Genomic DNA, 13,002 nt, shown 5'->3' on the forward strand with positions numbered 1-13,002 from the left:
GGGGAGTGTGTAGGGGGGGATAATATTTAGGTTATACCAAGGATCTATCAAAAAAAAACATTTTTAAATAATATTTGTCACATACATGTTTTTAGTAGATGTTATTGCGGGTGTAACGAAATGCTTGTGTTTCTAGCTCTAACAGTGCAGTAATATCTAACAAGTCATATCTAACAATACACACAATCTAAAGTAAAGGAATGGAATTAAGAATATATATTTAGATATTTGATTTAACATTTTAGGACCCTTGTAGGTATAATATATATACAGTGGGGAGAACAAGTATTTGATACACTGCCGATTTTGCAGGTTTTCCTACTTACAAAGCATGTAGAGGTCTGTCATTTTTATCATAGGTACACTCAATACTGTTTCTGAGAGGACGGAATCTAAACAAAATCCAGAAAATCACATTGTATGATTTTTAAGAAGTAAATTGCATTTTATTGCATGACATAAGTATTGCATCACCTTACCACCAGTAAGAAATTTCGGCTCTCCACAGACCTGTTTAGTTTTTCTTTAAGAGCCCTCCTGTTCTCCACTCATTACCTGTATTAAACTGCACCTGTTTGAACTCGTTACCTGTAAAAGACACCTGTCCACACACTCAATCAAACAGACTCCAACCTTGCACAATGGCCAAGACCAGAGAGCTGTGTAAGGACATCAAGGGATATTGAGACCTTACAAGGCTGGGATGGCCTACAGGACAATAGCCAAGCAGCTTGGTGAGAAGCAACAACTGTTGGACAATTATTAGAAAATGGAAGAAGTTCAAGATGACGGCAATCACCCTCGTCTGGGGCTCCATGCAAGATCTCACCTCGTGGGGCATCAATGATCATGAGGAATGTGAGGGATCAGCCCAGAACTACACGGCAGGACCTGGTCAATGACCTGAAGAGAGCTGGGACCACAGTCTCAAAGAAAACCATTAGTAACACACTACGCCGTCATGGATTAAAATCCTGCAGCGCACGCAAGGTCCCCCTGCTCAAGCCAGCGCATGTCCAGACCGTCTGAAGTTTGCCAATGACCACTCTGGATGATCCAGAGGAGGAATGGAGAAGGCATGTGGTCTGATGAGACAAAAATAGAGCTTTTGCTCTAAACTCCACTCGCCGTGTTTGAGGAATAGAAGATGAGTACAACCCAAGAACACCATCCCAACCGTGAAGCATGGAGGTGGAAACATCATTCTTTGGGGATGCTTTTCTGCAAAGGGACAGGACGACTGCACCGTATTGAGGGGAGGATGGATGGGGCCATGTATCGCGAGATCTTGACCAACACCTCCTTCCCTCAGTAAGAGCATTGAAGATGGGTCGTGGCTGGGTCTTCCAGCATGACAACGACCCGAAACACACAGCCAGGGCAACTAAGGAGTGGCTCCGTAAGAAGCATCTCAAGGTCCTGGAGTGGCCTAGCCAGTCTCCAAGACCTGAACCCAATAGAAAATCTTTGGAGGGAGCCGAAAGTCCGTATTGCCCAGGACAGCCCCGAAACCTGAAGGATCTGGAGAAGGTCTGTATGGAGGAGTGGAACAAAATCCCTGCTGCAGTGTGTGCAAACCTGGTCAAGAACTACAGGAAACGTATGATCTCTGTAATTGCAAACTAAGGTTTCTGTACCAAATATTCAGTTCTGCTTTTCTGATGTATCAAATACTTATTAGTCATGCAATAAAATGCAAATTAATTACTTAAAAATCATACAAATGTGATTTTCTGGATTTTTTGTTTTAGATTCCTTCTCTCACAGTTGAAGTGTACCTATGATAAAAATTACAGACCTCTACATGCTTTGTAAGTAGGAAAACCTGCAAAATTGTTCAGTGTATCAAATACTTGTTCTCCCCACTGTATATATATTTGATGAAACATTGAATTTGGCCTTACTACTATTAGCCATAGAAACGCATTGAATAACACATTAATGCATGGCAAACAGATAGTCAAAATAAATAAAAAGGAATTATGTTTTGAAGTGTCTGTCCTATATCTGAGAGATATAAGAAAGCTCAGGAAATAGCAAAAAAAAATACCCATACCACTTTTTTGGCCACAAAACTACTTCAATACTTCCATTCATTTTTAAACCAGTGTCGGGCTACCTTTGTACATGTTTGTGAGATTCTCAGAAGGTGGGTCATATTAATTTGTAGCCCAAACCATCCATATGCCACAGACAGAAGTTGGCACATCGGAGTTACCGACTTTGGTCAAGTTCCGTGAAGCTTGTGGGGCTCGTTGAGCAAAAAGGAGAGTCTCTGTTCGTGAAGAGCTCAGCTTTCCATAGTGGGTTGTCACGTTCCTGACCTTTTTTCCCTTGTTTTTGTATTTATTTAGTATGGTCAGGGCGTGAGTTGGGTGGGTTGTCGATGTGTGATTTTTATGTTGGGATTTTGTGTGTTCGGCTCTGTATGATTCTCAATCAGAGGCAGCTGTCAATCGTTGTCCTGATTGAGAATCATACTTAGGCAGCCGGGGTTTCACGTGTGTTTTGTGGGTGTTTGTTCTTGTGTCAGTGTTTGCCACACGGGACTGTCACGGTAGTTATTTTGTTTATTTTTATCGCTATTGTTTGTTTTATATTAAATCACTATGGAAACTAACCACTCTGCGTATTGGTCCGATCCTTCTCGCCTCTCTCGTCCGAGGAGGAGGAAAGAAATGACTATCGTTACAGAAAACACCCACCACCAAAGGACCAAGCGGAGTGGAAAAGGGCAGCGACAGCAAGCAGCAGAAGAAAGACACAGGACTCGTGGACTTGGGAAGAGATCCTGGACGGCAAAAGGACCCTGGGCTCAGCCAGGGGAATATCGCCGTCCCAAGGCGACTTGGAGGCAGCGAAGGCAGAGAGGCGCTGGTATGAGGAGGCAGTGCGGCGACGCGGTTGGGAGCCCGAGAGTCAGACCCAAACATTTCTTGGGGGGGCACACGCGGAGTGTGGCAAGCCGGGTAGGAGACCTGAGCCAACTCCCCGTGCTTACCGTGGAGTGAGAGGGCGTCGTACTGGTCAGACACCGTGTTATGCGATGGAGCGCACGGTGTTCCCAGTACGCGTGCTTAGCCAGTGCGGGCTATTCCACCTCGCCGCACTGGTAGGGCTAGGTTGGGCATCGAGCCGGGTGTCATGAAGCCGGCCCAATGCATTGGTCTCCAGTGCGTCTCCTCGGGCCGGCGTACATGGCACCAGCCTTACAAATGGTGTCCCGGTTCGCCAGCATAGCCCAGTGCGGGCTATTCCACCTCGCCGCACTGGCAGGGCTAAGGGGAACATTCAACCAGGTAAGGTTGGGCAGGCTCGGTGCTCAAGAGCTCGTGTTCTCCTTCACGGTCCGGTATATCGCGATGCCACTCCACGTACCTGTCCTCCGGTGGCAGCCCCCCGCACCAGGCTGTCTCTCCGTCTTCTCTCTCCAGTTGCTCCCACCTGTCCAGCGCTGTCAGAGCCTTCTCTCTCCAGCGCTGTCTGAACTGCCTGCCTGCCCAGCGCTGTCAGAGCTGCCTGCCTGCCCAGCGCCGTCAGACGCTGCCCTCTGTCCCGAGCCGAGAGCTGCCCGTCTGTCCCGAAGCCGTCAGAGCCGCCCGTCTGTCCCGAGCCGTCAGAGCTCCTGTCTGTCCCGAGCCGTCAGAGCTGCCGTCTGTCCCCGAGCGTAGAGCCCCGTCTGTCCCGAGCCGTCAGAGCTGCCCGTCTGTCCCGAGCCGCCCCGTTGTCAGAGCCAGAGCCGTCGCCAGACAGGAGCACAGCCGGAGCCGTCCGCCAGACAGGAGCAGCCGGAGCCGTCGCCAGACAGGAGCAGCCGGAGCCGTCCGCCAGCCATGCCAGACCAGCCGGAGCCGTCAGCCAGCCATGACCAGCCGGAGCCGTCACCAGCCATGACAGCCGGAGCCGTCCGCCAGACAGGAGCAGCCGGAGCCGTCCGCCAGACAGGAGCAGCCGGCCGTCCGCAGACAGGAGCAGCCGGAGCCGTCCGCCAGACAGGGAGCAGCCGGAGCCGCCGCCAGCCATGACAGCCGGACGTCAGCCAGCCATGACCAGCCGGGCCGTCAGCCAGCCATGACCACCGGAGCCGTCCGCCAGACAGGAGCAGCCGGAGCCGTCAGCCAGCCATGACCAGCCGGAGCCGTCAGCCAGCCATGACCAGCCGGAGCCGTCACCAGCCATGACCAGCCGGAGCCGTCAGCCACGCCATGAAGCCGGAGCCGTCAGCCAGCCATGACCAGCCGGAGCCGTCAGCCAGCCATGACCAGCCGGAGCCGTCAGCCAGCCAGGACCTGCCAGAGTCCGCCAGCCAGGACCTGCCAGAGTCCGCCAGCCAGGACCTGCCAGAGTCCGCCAGCCAGGACCTGCCAGAGCCAGCCAGCCAGGACCTGCCAGAGTCCGCCAGCCAGGATCTGCCAGAGCCGCCAGCCAGCCAGGATCTGCCAGAGCCGCCAGCCAAGCCAGGATCTGCCAGAGCCGCCCGCCAGCCAGGATCTGCCAGAGTCCGCCAGCCAGACCTGCCTGAGTCCGCCAGCCAGGACTGCCAGAGTCGCCAGCCAGGACCTGCCAGAGTCCGCCAGCCAGGACCTGCCAGAGTCCGCCAGCCAGGACCTGCCAGAGCCAGCCAGCAGGAGCTGCCGGAGCCGTCACCCAGCTATGACCAGCCGGAGCCGTCAGCCAGCCATGACCAGCCGGAGCCGTCAGCCAGCCATGACAGCCGGAGCCGTCAGCCAGCCAGGACCTGCCAGAGTCCGCCAGCCAGGACCGCCAGAGTCGCCCAGCCAGGACCTGCCAGAGCCAGCCAGCCAGGACCTGCCAGAGCCAGCCAGCCAGGAGCTGCCAGAGCCAGCAGCCAGGAGCTGCCAGAGCGCAGCCAGCCAGGAGCTGCAAGAGCCGCCAGCCAGCCAGGATCTGCCAGAGCCGCCAGCCAGCCAGGATCTGCCAGAGCGCCCGCAGCCAGGATCTGCCAGAGTCCGCCAGCCAGGACCTCCCAGAGTCCGCCAGCCAGGCCCTGCCAGAGTCCGCCAGCCAGGACCTGCGAGAGCCAGCCAGCCAGGAGCTGCCAGAGCCGCCAGCCAGACAGGATTCTCTGCCAGAGCCGCCCGCCAGCCAGGATCTGCCAGAACCGCCCGCCAGCCAGGGTCTGCCCCTCAGTCCGGTGCTACCCCTTGGTTCAGTGGGGTTGATATGGAGGGTGGTTGTGGTTAGGAGGCCACGGGGGCGATTAAGGAGGCGGGAAAAAACATTGTTTAAGTGGGGTCCACGTCCCTCGCCAGAGCCGCCACCGCGGACAGACGCCCACCCAGACCCTCCCCTAGAGTTTGGGAGGTGCGCCCGGAGTTCTCACCTTAAGGGGGGGGTTCTGTCACGTTCCTGACCTGTTTTCCCTTGTTTTTGTATTTATTTAGTATGGTCAGGGCGTGAGTTGGGTGGGTTGTCGATGTGTGATTTTTATGTTGYGATTTTGTGTGTTCGGCCTGGTATGATTCTCAATCAGAGGCAGCTGTCAATCGTTGTCCCTGATTGAGAATCATACTTAGGCAGCCGGGGTTTCACGTGTGTTTTGTGGGTGTTTGTTCTTGTGTCAGTGTTTCGCCACACGGGACTGTCACGGTAGTTATTTTGTTATTTTGTATCTCATATTGTTTTGTTATATATTAAATCACTATGGAAACTAACCACTCTGCGTATTGGTCCGATCCTTCTCTCCTCGTCCGAGGAGGAGGAAGAAAATGACTATCGTTACAGTGGGTACTTAAGATGTACTCAATATGTCCTGTACAATACAGCAACCTTGTCTGGACCTATCTCCACAAATGTGATTATGTGCATAATTTTATGTTTTGTTTGCCAAGCTGTATTATGCTCCCTCACATTATACTGCATGTGCGCTCGGAAAAAGTGGAGCCCAAAGTCCAGCAAAGAGTTTTCCCTTCTCTTTTACAGTAAGTGGCATACATTTAAATGAAAGTCCATCTGATAGCTTAGTAGAATCCCCCTCCCCCCAAAGACTTAGACTCTTAGGGGTAAAAAATAAGAAAATTAATGAAATGGCAAAGTGTTTATTTTCGGAAGCTGCTTTCATTTCAGCGCATCTAATGTGTAAATATTTCAACTTTATTAAATTCTTACTTTTTCAATTGCACAAAAAAATCTTTCTTCTATTTTGAGTGTCAAGATGGTGCATTAAATCCCCAACCAACAAGTTGGCATTCCTATAGATGCAAGGAAACGCTTTGTGTTCCATTGAGTCCATTTCAGCCATAACGGAGTGCTTACATTTCGTGGTTGTAATCTTAAAATAATGCAGAAATCAGTCCTCCATTTCCTGGTTGCTAAAATTCTAATAGCTCGCCTAATTTCAGTTTATGTGACACAACCAGCTGTCATTGTGTAAAGAATCATTGTACTATCTAAACCGCTGTGAAATATAATTTCCATAACTAAAAATATTGTATTTTCATCTGTTCGAAGCTGGTGTTCAGAACCGAAAGTAAAAGACACACAAACTAAACTTAAGAACGGGAAGCATAGAACTGGCACATATAGAACAGATCTAACGCTTCTTAACATTGCTTTCAATGAGAATGACAGGTCTATAACTCACATTTCTATGTGCATTTGGTTGGGTCGCCCAAAAAGTTACATATTGCAGTATCACAAGTGCAATATTGCAAAACACAACTTAGCCTTTTGTTAATCCACCTGTCGTCTCAGATTTTGAAATTATGCTTAACAGCGAAAGCAATACAAGCGTTTGTGTAAGTTTATCGATCGCTCGACAAAACATTAAGTACACTTAGCATCAGGTACCTTGGTCACGAAAATCAGAAAAGCAATCAAATTAATCGTTTACCTTTGATGATCTTCGGATGTTTTCACTCACGAGACTCCCAGTTAGACAACAAATGTTCCTTTTGTTCCATAGAGATTATTTTTATATCCAAATACCTCCGTTCGTTTGGCGCGTTATGCTCAGAAATCCACAGGAAAGAGCGGTCACGACAACGCAGACGAAAATTCCAAATAATATCCAWAATGTCCACAGAAACATGTCAAACGTTTTTTATAATCAATCCRRAGGTTGTTTTTCAAATATKTATTRGATAATATATCAACCGGGAGTGTTGGTTTTTCAATAGGACCGGGAGAAACAATGGCTGCCTTTCTCTGTTGCGCAAAACTCACTCTGAGAGCCCCCACCTATCCACTTACGCAATGTGATCGTTCTCGCTCATTTTTTCAAAATAAAAGCCTGAAACTATGTCTAAAGACTGTTGACACATTAGGGAAGCCATAGAAAAAGGAATCTGGTTGATATCCCTTTAAATGGATGATAGGCATGCATAAGAACAGAGAGGTTTCAAAAAAAGAGGCACTTCCTGATTGGATTTTCCTCAGGTTTTCGCCTGCAATATCAGTTCTGTTAAACTCACAGACAATATTTTGACAGTTTTGGAAACTTTAGAGTGTTTTCTATCCTATTCTAGTTTCTATCCATATTCTAGTTTCGGGGGCTGAGAAATAGGCAGTTTCAAATGGGTACGTTTTTTAGCCAAAAACGAAAATACTGCCCCCTATACAGGCAAGGCAGTCATTTGAGAAACCAAGGCTGTTGAACAGAATTTAATGCTCAGTGAGCTACCGTAATGGCGGAAAGTGAAATGTAAAAAATCCTTCCACTCATCCATGTTGCAAGGTGTACTTGATCAGTCTGCCAGGGAGGGCAGGTTGTTGAGGTGCTTCAGTCTGTGCACTCCCACCTGCTTGTAAATCTTGTGTTACGAGGTGGGAACCATTACAGCAGTTTGAAAATTCTACAGTGGGTTGAATACTGTACATTAAATCCAGTCAATTATTTTAAAACATTGAAGGGATAGTGTGACATCTTGGCAACTAAGCCCTTTTTCTAACTTAACCTGCATCAGATGAACTCATAATACATGTTTTATGTCTGCATGCTAGCTGGACCTCCAACTTCTTCAAACTGCACGCAGAGACATAAAAATGGTATCCATTAATTATTTTGACTGGGTAAAATTAGGTTGTGTTTCAGATTATTTTGTGCACAATAGAAAATTAATGGTAATGTCATTTTGGACTCACTTTTATTGTAAATAAGAATAGAATATTTTTCTGAACACTTCTACATTAATGTGGATGCTGCCATAATTATGGGATAATCCTGAATGAATCGTGAATAATGATAAGTGAGAAAGTTACAGAGATACAAAGACCATACCCCCAAGACATGCCATTAACATTGTTTGGGGTATGGCTTGGCCAATGGCGCGGTCTCCGACTGAACATTTTAGAGACCCTCCTCTTTGCCGCAGAGACAAAATGTTGCCGTTTTAAAGCTAATTTCCATGCAATACTACACATTTTGCCATGGGGCAGAGAGAAGTTTGTACAGTTTTAAAGCTAGTTTTTGACAATTCTACACATTTTGCCATGCTTTTGCTGTATTCTTAAGCTATCTGAGTGACTCAAACATTATAACAACATCAGAGGGGGCCCCATGCCATTTTTGGAATTCTAGATTCTCTCTGACTGTCTTGCTTTTATTTTGGTGGTTGTTAGTTATCAAAGGCGATCTTATAAATATGTTGCTCTATTATCTTTTATACATATTTTATATCTGTTTTTAGTTGTTTAAGTTTACACTGAAAACATTTCACCATCCCAATTATTTTTTTTATAGCATATTTTTGGGAATGGACAGAAAAAAACTGCTCATCTTTGTTAAGTGATTGACCAATCAAATCAAATGTCATGCATTGCGCAAAAACAGGCCAATAAAATCAAGCTGTCCACCCAAACTGAACTCAAGTAAGCTCGAGTACAGTACAGCACACTACAGTAGAGCACAGTACAGTGGTGTATAGTACAGTAGAATACAGTAGAGTAGGGTACATACAGTACAGTATTGTAGAGCACAGTACAGTAGAGTACAGTATGGTACAGTGCAGTATAGTAGAGCACAATACAGTAGAGTACAATATAGTACAGTACAGTAGAGCACAGTAAAGTAGAGTACAGTACAGTAGAGCACAGTAAAGTACAGTGACGTAGAGTACAGTACATTTGAGTACAGTACAGTAGAACACAGTAGAGTACAGTAGAGCACAGTAAAGTAGAGTACAGTGACGTAGAGTACAGTACATTTGAGTACAGTACAGTAGAGCACAGTAAAGTAGAGTACAGTGAAGTAGTACAGTATAACACATTATAGACCTCTATGCTTTTCCCAAATAGATTTCAATGTTTTGGCTCCTGGAGGGTTGGAGCTGGCTGTGCATCTCAATACTATACACTTTTTTCTGAAGTGTGCACTTGTCCACTACCCATATGGTGGTCCTCTGTAGCTCAGTTGGTAGAGCATGGCGCATTCAACTTTAAAACGGAGATTGCCTCAGTTGTGTTGCCCATGCTGTCACAGATGCCATAATAACACAGATACAAAGATGAGATCTTTGTACTGTATATCTCCATGGTGTAAATTGATTCGGTTATGACCGTTTCAGCTTGGACAGTTTTGACTCATTTTGGACTTTAAAGAATCCCGATAGATAACATATGGCTGGCTGTCTTTCATTTGGACAGATGTACATCTCAGTAAATATATATTTTAGTCCCAAAACCGTACTTGACATATTTCTTGATAATGTTACATCTGCCCCTGCCACGCCCTCTACTTCTCATCCTGTGTCTCCCTAACCTGCCGCCACTCCCCCAGTGCTCTTTGCAGACAGACTATTCAGCATGCAGCCATGCCGGAGAAGGGTGTGGATTAAGGCACAGTCATTATAAAGTATTTCAACATGTTTGTTTCGGTAGTGACATCAAAAGGTGACACAGCAGAAGTCAGGGTTAGGACAGCCACCTCTCAATAGAAATTGGTATATAAAAAGATCTTTGTACTATATTAATCTAACAATATGCTTGTTATTGCCCTGGATTGAATAAGAACATATCCTGATGTAAATAAATGTCCTAAAGTTTGAGCTTAATTTTTTTGGGGTGGGACTGAAATTTACACCACTTCTATAGCATCACCCATTAAGCTAAAACCTGATTCAAGTCAAATGGGTTAAAGGGCATTATATGTATAGCATTCTAATGAGGGAAAAGGTACAGGTCACTGACCTGTATCTAGAGACACCTTGAATTGTTTTGAACCTAGGCTATTGTATGTCTATAGGGTTAGGGCAGCAGGTAACCTAGCAGTTAGAGCGTTGGGCCGGTAACTGAAAGGTTGCTAGTTTGAATACCTGAGCCAACAAGCTTAAAAATATGTCGCTGTACCCTTGAGCAAGGCATTTAATCCTAATTTGCTCAAAGGGCGCTGTACTACTATGGCTGACCCTGTAAAACAACACGTTTCACTGCACCTATCTGGTGTATGTGAGAAATAAAGCATGTATTGTTTATTGTTTTGTAAAACCCCCCATGTGTTCTTGATCCTATCATGGATATGACCTTGATATGATATGTAAATAAGGAGGCGGGGATAACTAATTTAAAAAAACATTATAAATATAGAGCTGAAAAGAGAGAAGATGAGGAGATAATGTCATCCACCAATGGCTCTTATGTTGTTTCAGGCTCCATCAGGAAGAGTGTCACACGTCTTCAGGTAAGGACAAACAACATGTAACAGTGAGGTGCCATTCACTACCTACAGTAGAGCGATCAAAGAATAACCGCTCAAACACCATGAGGAAACCTATTAACCTCACGCAGTATAGGAAGACAAAACACTCCCTGTCTGGTGGAAAATCAAACAGACATATTTCTCCTGCCATCGACTGATGCTGTAAAGCTGCTGTCAGCAGTAGAAACAATAACAAAGCATTCTCCCTGCCCTTGTTTGGGTAAAAAACTGAGGGATAGGGCTGGAGAAATATACCACTCTCAAATTCTTAGACCGAGCTATGGATGCAAGGACTGACCATATCAAAATGATAGTTGTTTTGAGAGTATACTGTACAGTGTTTGTTACATTTAATTTGTTTACAAACATTGGAGTAAAACAAGCTTATATTTTGGGTTTTGATGACGCACGACAGCTGAACTAAGCTCACGAGGCATTGATAAGTTATATTCTTCAAGAATCGATGGGTACATATCATTCATTAATTGGTCAAAAAAAATTGATGTAGTGACTCCATATTGCCCCTTTAAAAGCCTCTAAATAATAACCTGTCATAGGCCTGGACCAGACTGATCTCTCTTTTCTCTCCTGTTCTCTTTTTCTTTCGCTCTTCCTGACACACGGATTCGCTGCTGTGCAGGGTCATTCATAATCTGGGTCGCCTTGGCAACCACTCACACTGATGTGTCATCTACTGAGCGGGGCAGCTTTGACCCTGTCTGAGGGACTGTGTCTGTGTGTCCGTGCTTGCATGCGTGTGTGTGTTTGTGTGAGTGTGTGTCCGACCCCGTCAACAGGCCAGTAGGTCAGAATGCAAAGTCAACAGTCAGCTCTCTTCAATGACCAAGGCTTCATGGTAACAGCTCTCTTCAATGACCATGGCTTCATGGTAACAGCTCTCTTCAATGACCATGGCTTCATGGTAACAGCTCTCCTCAATGACCAAGGCTTCATGGTAACAGCTCTCCTCAATGACCAATGCTTCATGGTAACAGCTCTCCTCAATGACCAATGCCTTCATGGTCAGCTCTCTCAATGACCAAGGCTTCATGTAACAGCTCCTCTCAATGACCATGGCTTCATGGTAACAGCTTCCTCAATGATCAAAGGTTTCATGGTAACAGCTCTCCTCAATGACCAAGGCTTCATGGTACAGCTCTCCTCAATGACCAAGGCTTCATGGTAACAGCTCTCCTCAATGACCAAGGCTTCATGGTAAAGCTCTCCTCAATGCCAAGCTTCATGGTAAAGCTCTCCTCAATGACCAAGGCTTATGGTAAGCTCTCTCAATGACCAAGGCTTCATGGTAACAGCTCTCCTCAATGACCAAGCTTCATGGTAACAGCTCTCCTCAATGACCAAGGCTTCATGGTAACAGCTCTCCTCAATGACCAAGGCTTCAGGTAACAGCTCTCCTCAATGACCAATGGCTTTCAGACAGCTCTCCTCAATGACCAAGGCTTCATGGTAACAGTCTGGCAAATTAGAAACAACTCAACACCTTTCTCGTCCTCCACTTCTCACTCACCCCTCTCTTTACTCACCCTCTACCTCACCCAACATCATAACACACACCACACAGATCCTTCCAGTTGATGAAAACACATTTTTCACTACCTAATCAAATTAAAACCTCAATTTGCCAGATAATTTGTTTTGGTAATAAAGCATTAGCAGCACTAAACTCCCTATAGCCTACCACAGCTCACAGGCTCACATACTGTGGAGGCTACATTGACTCAAATCATAGTGACTCACATCATACAGATGCACATACAGACATGCATGAATGCACAAGTACACACGGTTGCACACACAAACAGAGAGAAAGAGAGGAGAGAAGAGAGAAGAGAGAGAGGAGAGGGGAAGGGAGACAAAGACACACATAGAGAGATAGAGAGAAAGACAGAGAGAGAAAGGCAGAGACAGAGAGAGACAAAAACAGGCATAGACAGACAGACAGCGAGAGAGACAGAGACAGACAGACAGACAGACAGACAGACAGACAGACAGACAGACAGACAGACAGACAGACAGACAGACAGACAGACAGACAGACAGACAGACAGACAGACAGACAGACAGACAGACAGACAGACAGACAGACAGACAGACAGACAGACAAACAACAGACAGACAGACAGAGACAGACAGACAGACAAGACAGACGAAGAGAGAACAGATAAGTCATTGAATTGGTGATCCTGCCAAACGTTCTCCAACTGTACACATCAAATGATACATAGAACAGCTCCACCAGGACTATCAATGCTGTACTGTACTGTATTGGCTTTCACTACATTGATCAATAAAATGACTGTCTTACCCTTTCCACAGGGAAATAATTT

Source organism: Salvelinus sp. IW2-2015, linkage group LG14 (genome assembly GCF_002910315.2).
Source record: "Salvelinus sp. IW2-2015 linkage group LG14, ASM291031v2, whole genome shotgun sequence".
In the NCBI taxonomy this organism is placed as follows: domain Eukaryota; kingdom Metazoa; phylum Chordata; class Actinopteri; order Salmoniformes; family Salmonidae; genus Salvelinus; species Salvelinus sp. IW2-2015.